The sequence below is a fragment of the Dendropsophus ebraccatus genome, chromosome 3 (assembly GCF_027789765.1).
Source record: "Dendropsophus ebraccatus isolate aDenEbr1 chromosome 3, aDenEbr1.pat, whole genome shotgun sequence".
Classification (NCBI taxonomy): Eukaryota; Metazoa; Chordata; class Amphibia; order Anura; family Hylidae; genus Dendropsophus; species Dendropsophus ebraccatus.
Window position 1 is genome coordinate 93497748 of NC_091456.1, and position 12137 is coordinate 93509884.

General features: G+C 40.9%; 1 protein-coding gene across 4 annotated transcripts in view; it reads right to left on the reverse strand.

The window, feature by feature from the left end:
- ANO8 (anoctamin 8) overlaps nt 1-12137 on the reverse strand; it is an 82148-nt gene that overhangs the window by 52743 nt on the left and 17268 nt on the right. Inside the window, exon 1 of one of the 4 annotated variants that reach the window (XM_069964400.1) lies at nt 6482-6543. The exons of the other annotated variants lie outside the window; for them this stretch is intronic. The gene's annotated coding sequence lies outside the window, so the exon portion shown is untranslated. Of the gene's footprint in view, nt 1-6481; nt 6544-12137 lie in introns of those variants that run through there. 4 annotated transcript variants of the gene reach the window in all.

Sequence of the window (12137 nt, forward strand, 5' to 3'; positions counted from 1 at the left end):
CACAAGCTTCTTGATATATTTCCCATATTTTCCCTACAAAGACCAAAAGGTGCTATATATTTTTATACTTTTTTTCTGTGCACACTTTATTAACCTGGGATATTGAAAAAAATAAGAATAATAACATTCCAGATATCGCAATTGCTCAATGTTACTGACAAGAATGCAGCTTCCATTTGCAAGATCACTTCAGACAGCTTTATAAGTCAGATGACCAAAGCCTATCAGAGTAAGTTAGCCATTTTTAGTTGACAGACACTATCTACTGACATAAAACTACAGTACCCTGAATAATCTTATGAATGTGTGGCTGAGTCAATGAAAGCGTTGTTGGGGTGAAGATGCCTAGCATTCAAACAGCTAACACATTGTTACAGGGTTTAAGCATTTCCAGCATTGCCTGGCATGTTCACAGCTCTATACTTCATGTGACAACTGGTATTCGACAGCTCTCACCCTCCAGCGATAAACGGCATGTGCCGAATAGAAGTACAAATCAAAGACGGTGTTTGCTTAAAATACACTTAACAGACAAGGAGTCCTCTAAGATGTGGTGGAAACCTTGAAAAAATATGCATACCCCTAGAACTTTTCTACATTTTTTCACATTACACAAACTCAAATGTTTATTTGGATTTGAAATGACGCACTAACACAAATCAGCAAATAATTGTGAGGTGTACAAAAGATGATACATTGTTTAAAATCATGACTCATGACTTGCAAGTAACGGCATCTTTAGCCATATTGTGGTCACGAGGTGAGGGTACTCGGAGTTCTTCACTTGTGTCTTCCATTAATTATTTGGGGCTGAGAGTAGTTACGAAAAAAGTCTCTACCTACATCCCCATACGATGTGCTCGCTTCATAATTACAGATGATGCAGTATAGAACAGAGGTCGGAAATCCCAGCATTATCATTTATTATGCTGCCGGGAGCTCCTAAACTATTTAAGGGTCCTTTTACATGCTGCAATTTGTCAGCAGTGGGGGCTGCAAATCGCCAATCAGCAAGATCGGTGCCTGTCTGCAGTGCCTTTAAACAGCAAGACAAATGAAGAGATACAGGCTGCACTAACAATCCTTGTATCGTTCATGCAGCCCAGAAAACTGTAGTACAGATAATTAGATATGTAAGTATCTGGGCAGTCAGTTTAAAGATCACAAGCAGCCTATGGCTGTATCCATGTTTTCCAGGCAGCCTCAGGGCTGTACCCAACTTTTTTAGCCATCGGTAATTAAATGGCAAACGATCAGACTTGAGCATGCTCGAGTTGCGCCCATCTCTAGTAGACAGTCATGAGGGAGGAGACATAGGGAGGTGCAGCACTGTGGAGAGCTTTGTGGGTGAGCATGAGGCTTGTGTACTGTATTCTGAATTTGATGGGTAACCAGTGTAATGACTGGCACTGGGGAAGACATAAGTGTAACAGTTGGAGAGGAAGAGGAGCCTGGAGTTGCAGTAGTAAATACAAAAATGAATCAGAGCACTAGTGAGCAGTTTCAACAGTTTTAGCTATAAGGAGGACATGATATTAAGGAGAGGAGACAGTCCTGGTGTTCCATAGAAGTGTGGAGGTAATGTCAATGTAAGAGGTATACAGCTGGGTGTCATCAGCATAGGGATGGTAGTGGAAGCCAGTTTTAATTTTCTATGATAGTCCAGTCTAGATGGGACAGTTGCATTATTAATCAGGAATATGATCCTATTTCCATATAGTGTTACATTGTAGGAGCATTACTGTGATTCCTTCTGCTCACATTTGTCATATACAGCAAAAGAGCACAGCTAGTAGAACTTGATATCTGGGTGCTAGTGAAATGCACTATTGTTTATTTCTTCATAGGAGCAAAACAACAAAAATTACAACGGTTCCACACTGGCCACTTAATGGGCATCAACAGCACATAATGGGGACGGTAGGGACAGCCCGTCACTTTACTGGATATGTATGCTGCACCATTTCATTTGCCATTTTTTACAGGAATTACGATGAAGCAATGTAAATGTAAAGACATCTCTGCCTGCTCATAGTAAGTGTACAAGCTGATGACTTGCTGGATAAGGTCATCCTGTAGGATAGGATATTAATAATAAATGTGATGGCTGTAGGACAGCTCTTGAATGGTTGGCTAGAGTGCTTTCATAAAATTACTGCAACTATATGTATCTAAAGGGGTTCATTTAGAAATCACCAGGCATAAAGGGCATTTAATTGAATGTTTTTATCTAATGCATGGACTAAAAGGGGTTACATTGAAACCAATGATCACTATGGTGCTTGCATTCCACTTTGGTTTATATTCAATAAAAGCTATGTTAGGAATGCAAGGCGTAAAAGGCGGATTTCAAGAATTAACTGAGGGCCACATGAGCTCCATGGTTGCCTTCAAAGGGCCGTTTGTAGTGCCAAGCCTGTTACTCCAGAGTGATTTGGAGCTTATTCCCATAATTGCTGCGGGTCCCAGAGTTTGGACAGGTCACAGGTATTTTTTTTTATTCTGAACAAGCACCTGTGAGGCATAGGCAGTAATACAAGAATCATTATAACCAAATGGAAGGTAACAGAAATGGAAGGTAACATGAATGGTGTAATCAACCAGGGCTGAAGCCCAAACCACTAGGGAGGAGAAAAGCAGAGGGGAGCAAAGGAAAGAAAAGAAGGGCAAGAAGAAAAGTTAAAAAATAAAATAAAATAACGGAGGGGGCACCTCTTACAGCTAGTAGGGTTTTATACTCAGCATTTTCCATGAACTGATCTGCTGAAAAAGGTACACAAAGCGGGATTACTTCGCTGAGGTGGGAGGTTCTTATCTGGTGCCTTCCCAAGTGCCATTTCTCCTCCCTTCTGAGTGACGTCCGCAGCAAAGGAGGGGGAACGTCCCTCTTCTTCTGTCCTGTAAGCTCACATGCAAGCTACTGTAGTATTGCAGAACATTTCTTGCCATTAGTGATGAGTGAAAACCTCTTCCAGTTTCCCAGGACTGGGTCCATCTTTTTTCCAGTACCAGGGGAGGAGCAGCAGAAAGCAGAGCAGACTTCAAAGCCCCACAGACTGATGAGTGGAAACTGTGCAAGAATCTTAAAGCGTGTGGTGTTATAATTCAGCTCCAAGTCACTTTATTTAACTGAGCTGCAATACCAAACACAACCACAAGAGTGGTGCCATTTGTGGGGAAAAAAGCAACCATGTTTCTCTAAGTCTAGATAACCGGCGGCTACTCGTGGGTCACACAAAATGATGTAGCAGGCCGCATTTGGTCTGTAGGCCTTGAGTCTACATGCAACACTCTACACGTAACACTGAATGTATTACCACAACAATAATTGTTTGTATACACTGCTATAAAAAGCTACTGAGAATGTTATATGCTTGTGCTTCAAATGAATCTAGATGGAGGGACTTTACTGTAAATATGTCCGATTTACAATGCTGACAGTATATGAAGCCATTAGGAAGGCTTTCTGACTGGAAATCTCTTAATCTCCCACTGATGCACTGGAATAATACATTTTAAGTAAGACAACTCAGCACAAAGCATTGATATCATCTCTTCTCCCACAGAAGAAACAGAGCACATCACACATTCCAATGGACTCCATATCCATATTACATTAGGATGTATTATGAAGCACCCAAGTTAGTCACACCTTACTACACCCAATGGCCCAGAGATATCCGAGATAAAATTGGATACATTTGTGTGTCAGATAGACAACAACCAATCTGATTCCATTTTGAGAAATGTAAGCTGAGGTGTTATTTGTTCCTATGTGTAGCTAAGGAGCTAAGCTGCCGTTTCAGGTCGCCACTACACAGTGAATGGGGGCAAATTGCTACCGGCCAAGTTCAGTGTGAAGTGCGGGTGCAGATCATCTGTAATTTGTGAGGAAACCTGACAGTAAGTGTTCATTATCCCAGAATTCCCTGCACTTACTGACAGCAGCTCCCTGTGTACCCCATAGGGTTAAAATCAGACTCCCCTCCTCCAGGCTGTGCTGCCCTGCAGTGAGGCTGTCCATAAGATGGCTGGCATGGAGGAGCATGTGACCATGCTCAGCCCTCAGTGTCCACCATAGAAATTTACAGGCTCGGTTGTAGACACTGGAGGTGGGGCATGGTCACATGCTCCTCTATGCTTCACTATCTTATGGACAGCCTCACCAAAGAGCAGGGCAGCCATGGCCTGGAGGAAGGGAGTCTGAGTTTAGCTCTATGAAGTACAAAGGGAGCTGCTATCAGTGCAGTGAGTACAGTTACTAATTCTGTACACTGAGCTATTTTTCTTCAAAGTGGCCAACCCCTTTAAGCTTTACCCCATGCTTATATAAATCAATGGGTTGCCTAAGAACAGGAGAAACAAAAAAAAAAAAAATGGTGTAATCACCAGCAACAATTACAGCTCAGGTTTGGCCAAAGCGACATGTGAGCAGTGTAGGTGAGGAAATTTAAATTAAATGCAGTATAAAAAATAAAACAGGTATTGATGCGTCTGCCCCTAAATGTTTTTATATTAGAAGGCGTCCAAAGCCTATAGGACTGGTCCAATCCCCACTCTTCTAACTTTTCTCACCTATTCACTAGGTAGTTGGTAACCCTTATCTTGCACAACTGTACAACCATAGTACTGGTTTCCCCTTATGTATGCTTAAAATAGCACATGGTTACCTAATCCCATGACATGAAACCCCTGGGAATAAACTGAGGCAATATTTGGGAGATCTCCTCTACAGTCTCTGCAGTAGGAGCAGACAGCAGAATTTTCATATAGTGTATGACCTAAGTAACATAGTAAACTTACTATCATTATACACATAAACACATCCTGCACTTTCTTCTCTTCATTCTGTTAGTGCTGACATATTAAAAAACGCATGACAAAGGGTCTATATTTACACAAAATTACACAAGCAGTATAAATATAGTGACACATAACATATTCATAGGTAATCACTGCAGTGGGGTGGATGCCTACAGGAGTGCTGGTATATGCTTAGTCTATTGTAGGTTCACGTCCTGGTAAACCTGCATAACAAGCCTAGCATCTTTGCATGCAGTGAATGGACCTAGATCCCTGCCCCTGATTGGACAGTTGAGAATTGTGCATCTTATTAGATCATGAGAGGGTGTTCTGTACCATGAATTCTCCCATTCATGCTGCTGGGAGGAGTCTCAGTAACGTGACTGCAGTACAATGTGTTGGCTATCCTTCTGACAAAGTCACACAGAACGGCACCAGACTTAACCAACGCAGTGCCACAGCAGCTGGCATCAAGCTATGAAAATGGAGATTTACTATACAGTCTCTCTGTGCAAAAAACAGCTGATCCTTGTATGCTACTCGGCAGATGGCTCAGGCAACCTCAACGGCAAATTCTGATCAATACTTCACCACAAAACCTCAGCACATTAAACCTTCCAAGTGGGATTTTACAAAAATCATGTAATCTCTCCATTATAATGCATTCACACACACATGCACTTGCAATAAAGGAAATCACAACAACGATATCTGGCCTCAAACGTCATAGGTAAATCAGTGAGAACACTTGCAGGCAGTATAGGCCCCATTGATTTCTATGGGTCAATGCACACAACCATTTTTACTGATGTATCAGAAAACAGTATATTTATTACAGTGACACAGGAGGATGTGTTTTTAATATTTTTTGTTGCTTTTAGTTTACATTTTAGTGGAATAATATAACTCCCCTACTCCCCAGGCCTTTTGACCAGAGAGATTGGTGTAGAAGTCACAACTATTTTTGCCAGAGATCCATGTTGGGGCTGCAATCCATACAGCAATAAAATAATAAAATTAAAAAGGACCTGTCATTATACGGTCCGTATATGCGGCACGGATTTGTGAAAAGAAGTGGGTCCATGAAAATTGTGGACGGCATACAGATTGCCATCTGCGTCTGCCCTTCTTAGGCACCTTCCTCTATTTTTTTTTTCTTTCTTACAAATATGGATGACATACAAATGCCGCTGTGGTTATATTTATTTTTTTTGATAGGACAACAAATCTGTGGTTTGGCAGACCATAAAACACAATATCATTGTGTAACAATGTCAATCTAAGGATGTGTTTACACGTTCAATTTTTTATTTCAATTGAATACAAAGTCTCAGCATTAATTTTATACAAGTTCTCAATGTATGATCAGGTCCTGGCTTTGTATTAAATAACTGCAATTAAACACCCGAAAGTGTGAACACAACCTAATGGTCCCAAACAGATTAAAGGTGTCGCCACTTAAAGAGGACCTATATCAAACTCTTGACAAATGAGATGTTATAATCAGGAAATAGCTAAGGCTGATTACACACCTTTTTGCAGTTTCTTGATACATCCTTATGTTCCTGAGGTTTATAATTTGTCTGAGAGTGAGGTATGAATATTTTTTCATTAAAGGGGTGGTTACTCAAAGCAAAGTAAAATCGGAAGTGTACCACATACATATAAAATAACTTACATCCCTGTACTATTGTTCTTCCCCATGGATCTATTCACTTCCTGGTTTCCTCTCTAAACTGTGACCCTGCTGTTGCCATGCAACAGTGCAGACACTTTACCACAATCCGTCTTACTTGCAGTGAAAACCAACTGTTATAAACTAATGGGACACTGTCAGCGTCCACACCGCACAGCCTCAGACCGCCATTGTATCTTTAGGTGGTAGATCGGGGAGGCAGAGGCTGTGCGGGGTTGGTGCTGACAGTGTCACAGACACACCTCTGTGACACAGTTATCCCAGAATGAAGATGCTTTTTACTGAAGACACTGGATCATAGGTATGTATGCGATGCTCCTGTTATCGGTGTCTGGAAACTGGCAGCGCAGATATATGCACATTTGTGCTGTCAGTTTCCCTTTAAGGAGTGTGTATGCCTAATACATACACCTTCACTGTATTACCCTACCCATCAACTGATATTCACCCCCTTTATAAAAATGAAGTTCATGCTCATCTGACTATTGACAATTGTCAGAGAATCTATAAACCCACATGTCTCTAGAATGTAGATGTATCAAGAAACTGTAAAAACGTGTGTAAGCAAGACATCTTAACCTATTTAATGGTAGCAACATCTCATTTTGGGGGTTGACAACAGGTCCTTCTGAACATAAACAAGAAAAAAGGATCATAGGAATAATCTATCTTACTGTACCTTTAAATGGGCAGCCTATACCAGCGAATACGTTCATCTGTCACCAGTTCTGTGTATGTACTTGAGTGTGACTATAGTCAGATGTTCAGAATAGTCATGACTTGATCTGTTTTTCCCCTTACCCACTCACTTGAGAACCCTTTAGAGGTAGCAATTTATTAGTGAATGCCTGGCTACTGGAACTTTTCTATGGATGACAAACTAAGGTAACACGGTGTCACTTGCAGCAATCAATTTCAAGAACCAGCAACAATCATTTACTCTTATTGTTTGATCGCTCACAAATTGATTATTGCCACGGTCAATCTTTATTGTCATTCCACAATAATCACTTGGTGTAAGCATGTCGTTTCTTACAAGGTACATATGATGGAAGAGAAATATAATAGATAAGGGTAGTGATCAGGGTGTCAGACCTTTCACTGGATTACCCATCCCATTAATATAGGTATACACAGACTACATATAACCAATGCACAGTAAATGCATGCTAACTAAGAGGATGTGCACATATAGTACATGCTGAAATGTGATTATTAGAAAATATTTATGCATTCTGCTCAAATATCTAATCTCCAGGCATGTAAATAGAACACTCAAAATTTTATTTAATGCTAAAATGTTTTATCTCAACTCGTTTTATCTCAGTCGTCCTAGACTGCTCTTCATCATGCAGACCCCTCCCCTCCTCCAGACCCCCTTAACTCACCTTGTATCCTTGGATTAAGGTCACACAGCCTGTCGTTCTCCCTCCACTGCATCATGCAGGCCCCGGCTCTGACAGAAATCTGCCACACACAGATTACCAATCTCCCTTGTTTCCAACAAAAACTACACATCTAAGCTCATATCCTACTAGGTCATAAATTGGGTCACAGTCGTCTGAAGCGAATAATCCAGACACTTTCTCCACTGACAGATGCACTATGATAAAGTTTATACAAAATGCATGGGGCTTACAAGTAATATATTTTAGCACATCAATCTTGATATGTAATACATAGAAAGCATTTGAACATTTCCTAAAAGTATATATATATTTTATCATTTACAACAACATCACACAACATCTCTCTTGTAACTGCCATAATCATACATTACATTCATATGCCGAAGGCCTATTTTAGTGTGACCTTGCAGAAACACAGGAGTGGTTAGCAATATGTAAAAGATTATTAGTAGGACAGAACAGTATATAAAAGGGAAAGCCATGGGTTGACTGACATTTATTATTATTACTACCATTATCACAACTCCTGGTCTCAACACACAGAAAAGCTCAGCCAATCACTGGTAGTGGCAGGTCACAGAAGTAGCCAGTGATTTGCTGAGCAGGCATTTCCTGTGTGCCGACACGGGACCAAGCAAGCAGTTATCAGCAAGAACTCAGTGGGCATATGAACAGCAGTGGTAGGGGATGCTGCTTTTTTTTATTTTTTTAACCTACCCTGCTGTATTTAAAAAAAAAAAAAAAAAAGAAAAGAAATAGACATCCAACGCCACCTTTTAGGCTACGTTCATACGTAGCAAAACTGGCGGAACAGAGAGAGGAGCCGCGCAAGCCTCCCATTATGGCAGGGAGGCTGCTACTTTTGCTACGTGTGAACGTGGCCTAAAGGGGTACTCCGGTGAAATGTTCTTTCTTTTAAATCAACTAGTGTCAGAAAGTTATATACACTTGTCAGACAGGAAGAAATAAACCACTTCCTGCAGGGCATACAGAAGGTGATGAGAACTGAAAGATTTGAGATTTTTAAATAAAAGTAAATTACAAATCTATATAACTTTCTAATACCAGTTGATTTAAAAAAATGTATTCACCAGAGGAATATTAGGTGATCCAAAACCAAACTCCTAGTGTAGGTGGTACTAATGGAAAGAATATCTTAATCCCTGAACATTGGGGATACAATTCCAGTGCTACAGAAGTATCTACTTAGGTGATGGTGTGTCACCAGGATATACATAGCTGCCAACATTTGACATTTTTTTCCCAGGGACACTTTAGCGTTAAAAGAGGTGTGGCTTATTGTTGGTGTGGTCTCAGTGGGGTGTGGCCTATCATGGGTGTGGCTTCCAAATTTTCCAGTTAGAATTTACAGTCAGAACACCACAAAAGCAGCATTACACACCCCCAGTGTAAGGTCCCCAGTATATTACACACCCCAGTATTAGGTCCCCAGTATATTACACACCCAGTTTCAGGTCCCCAATATATTACACACCCCACTCAGAGCACGCTGAGACTCAGAGCCAGCATTTTACTAACTGTACATACTGGTAGTTTATACCCATATGATGCAGCTGCACCCCATATCATCATACTACTACCCCCTTCATTCTCCTGCCCTTCCACCATCATATTACTACCCCTTCATCATCCTCCTGCCCCTACATCATCATACTACTACCCCCTTCATCCTCCTGCCCTTCCATCATCATAGTACTACTCCTCTCATCCTCCTGCCCCTCCATCATCATACTACTACCCCCTTCATTCTCCTGCCCTTCCATCATCATATTACTACCCCTTCATCATCCTCCTGCCCCTCCATCATCATACTACTACCCCCTTCATCCTCCTGCCCTTCCATCATCATAGTACTACCCCTCTCATCCTCCTGCCTCTCCATCATCATACTACTTCCCCCTTCATTCTCCTCCTGTCCCTTCATCATCATACCAGTACCCCCTTCAGCATCCTCTTGTCCCTCCATCTGTATAAAAAAAAAAAAAAAAGCTATACTTAACTCACCATATGGTTCCTCTAGTCCCCCACGGACTCCTCTCCCTGCTCTGCATCAGTGACATCACTTGCGCTGGAAGGGGGGCTTCCTGCGGCGGGGGCGGAACTTTCCGGGACATGGTTTTGCCGGGGCAGTCTCCTCAGATACATCACTACTTTATGATCCAACCACTGTACCCCCACACCACCATACACAGATTCTGAATACCATGATGCTCAGCCCCTTGCTGAATATGAAAACTCCAGCAGGGGCCACATTCAAGTAAATGGGTTCATTTGCACGTCCCTGCTCAGCTACGATCCTAGGAACTCTTTTATGCAGGGACAAGCATTGGCAGCACACAATCCTGCATCCTAATTGGCAGCCTGCAATCCTGCAAGGTTGAACTGACACAAATTCAAAGCATTCTTTGTCTTTTAAGAGATAAACTTCCTCAGGACACACTATAGACGGACTTCAGGAGGAATAAAATACATTGACGTCTAGTGCATTGCTTCTTTCTTCAATACACCCCAGAGCCCTCCTGCTGCGTGTACACAGTAAATCTAATGGCCTCTTTAATAAACAATTAACAGGTTTATACAGTTTCAGACAATTGCTTCTCAAACAGAATCTAACAACATGGGAAGGACCATGGTCCTCAGCACCAGAGAACTATACCACAGAGCGGTGTTGCCCTAATACACTCTTTTAGGCTGCTTTCACATATTCAGCGACTTTCAAGGTCCATTGATGAAGTCCACTATCTACCTCCATGATCCTCAAAAAAACCTGTTTTGCATCTGTGTCCATGTTTTTCGAGGATCTGTTTAAAGTTTTTTTTAAATTACACTGATCATATCACATCTGTACTTTTTACGGATTGCATTGATGTACATGGATGTCAGATCTGTGAAATCCATGAAAAACACAGATCTTATAGACTTCTATGGGGGAATCAGTGCTGTGATCTTGTCCGAGTTACGACACGTCCTATTTTTTCACGGAACGGTTTTGAGATCTGTGAAAAAAAGGACCATGTGAATAGCCCAATAGAAAGGAATGAGCTATAAAACTGTCCATGATCATGGATACATGATCACGGACAACTCCTTGGAATGTGTGAATAAGGCCTTAGTCTTAATTCTGTTAAACATCATGAGGGCAGAAGATGAGGCAGCAGCTAAGGATAGTTGGGCATTCCATTTAAACGCTTGTAAAGAGAGATGGACAGCACCATGGTTAAGCCAAGAAAACAACTGGCCCTCTTGAATAAATCCAGAATCGTTTTGAAATGTATTCGGATATTTCATATGTCAAGAGGTTGCTTCTCAGACAGTAGTTGTTTGCAATTGCTAAGAATATTTAATAGGCCTGAGTAAGAAAACCTCAAGAGACTGTGTCTCCAGGGTATGAAGAGGCTCTCTGCACTGTTTATGCACTCTCTTAATGGACAAAGACTCAATACAATTGCTGTGCAAGGACAGAGGAATACACAACAGCAGTAATAAAATATTAAACACATAGAAAACATATATGCCTGAATATTTAGATTATGCTACATGTCCTAATACCACCTCTGTATAGTGGTGATAAACTGTATAGATACATAAATATAGGGAAAAAATCTATATATAAAGAGAGAGAGTGAGATTCTTTTCTACACTACATGTATGTGTGTGTATAAGTGAATTTGCAGAGTTTTTCAGGTATGTTAATGACTTACAAATTCAGCACAATTCCATGGAGTCTAATGTCACCATCACCAATATAGCTCTAAAGATATACCTGCAGTGCTCAGTTATGTGCATACGGCACATCCTAGGGGAGCGAAACGGTGTCACTTGACACTGTTGGCATACTCTGTAGCTCCAAAGGTGCCCATAGAAAGCCTTGTCAAAAACCTAGATTCGTATGTGAACAAAGAAACGGTCTGGAACAAAAAGGTCTGCACCTCCAAAATACAATCCATATGCTATCAAATTCACAAAAACACTAGCAAATTTAAAAATTATTAAAAAACTCCTCCCACCACTTACCAAAATAAGGCAGTGTGAACTTGTCCATCCTACATAATGGTACAGAGATAGCAAAAATATAAGATATATAAAGTAAAAAGTGCAAATATATGTAAAGACTAAAGTGCCACAAAGTGCAAGTGCCCGTGATACCAAAAATAGAACAATACATCCAAGGCGAATAAAAAGATGTCTACAAAAGAATAAAAATCACC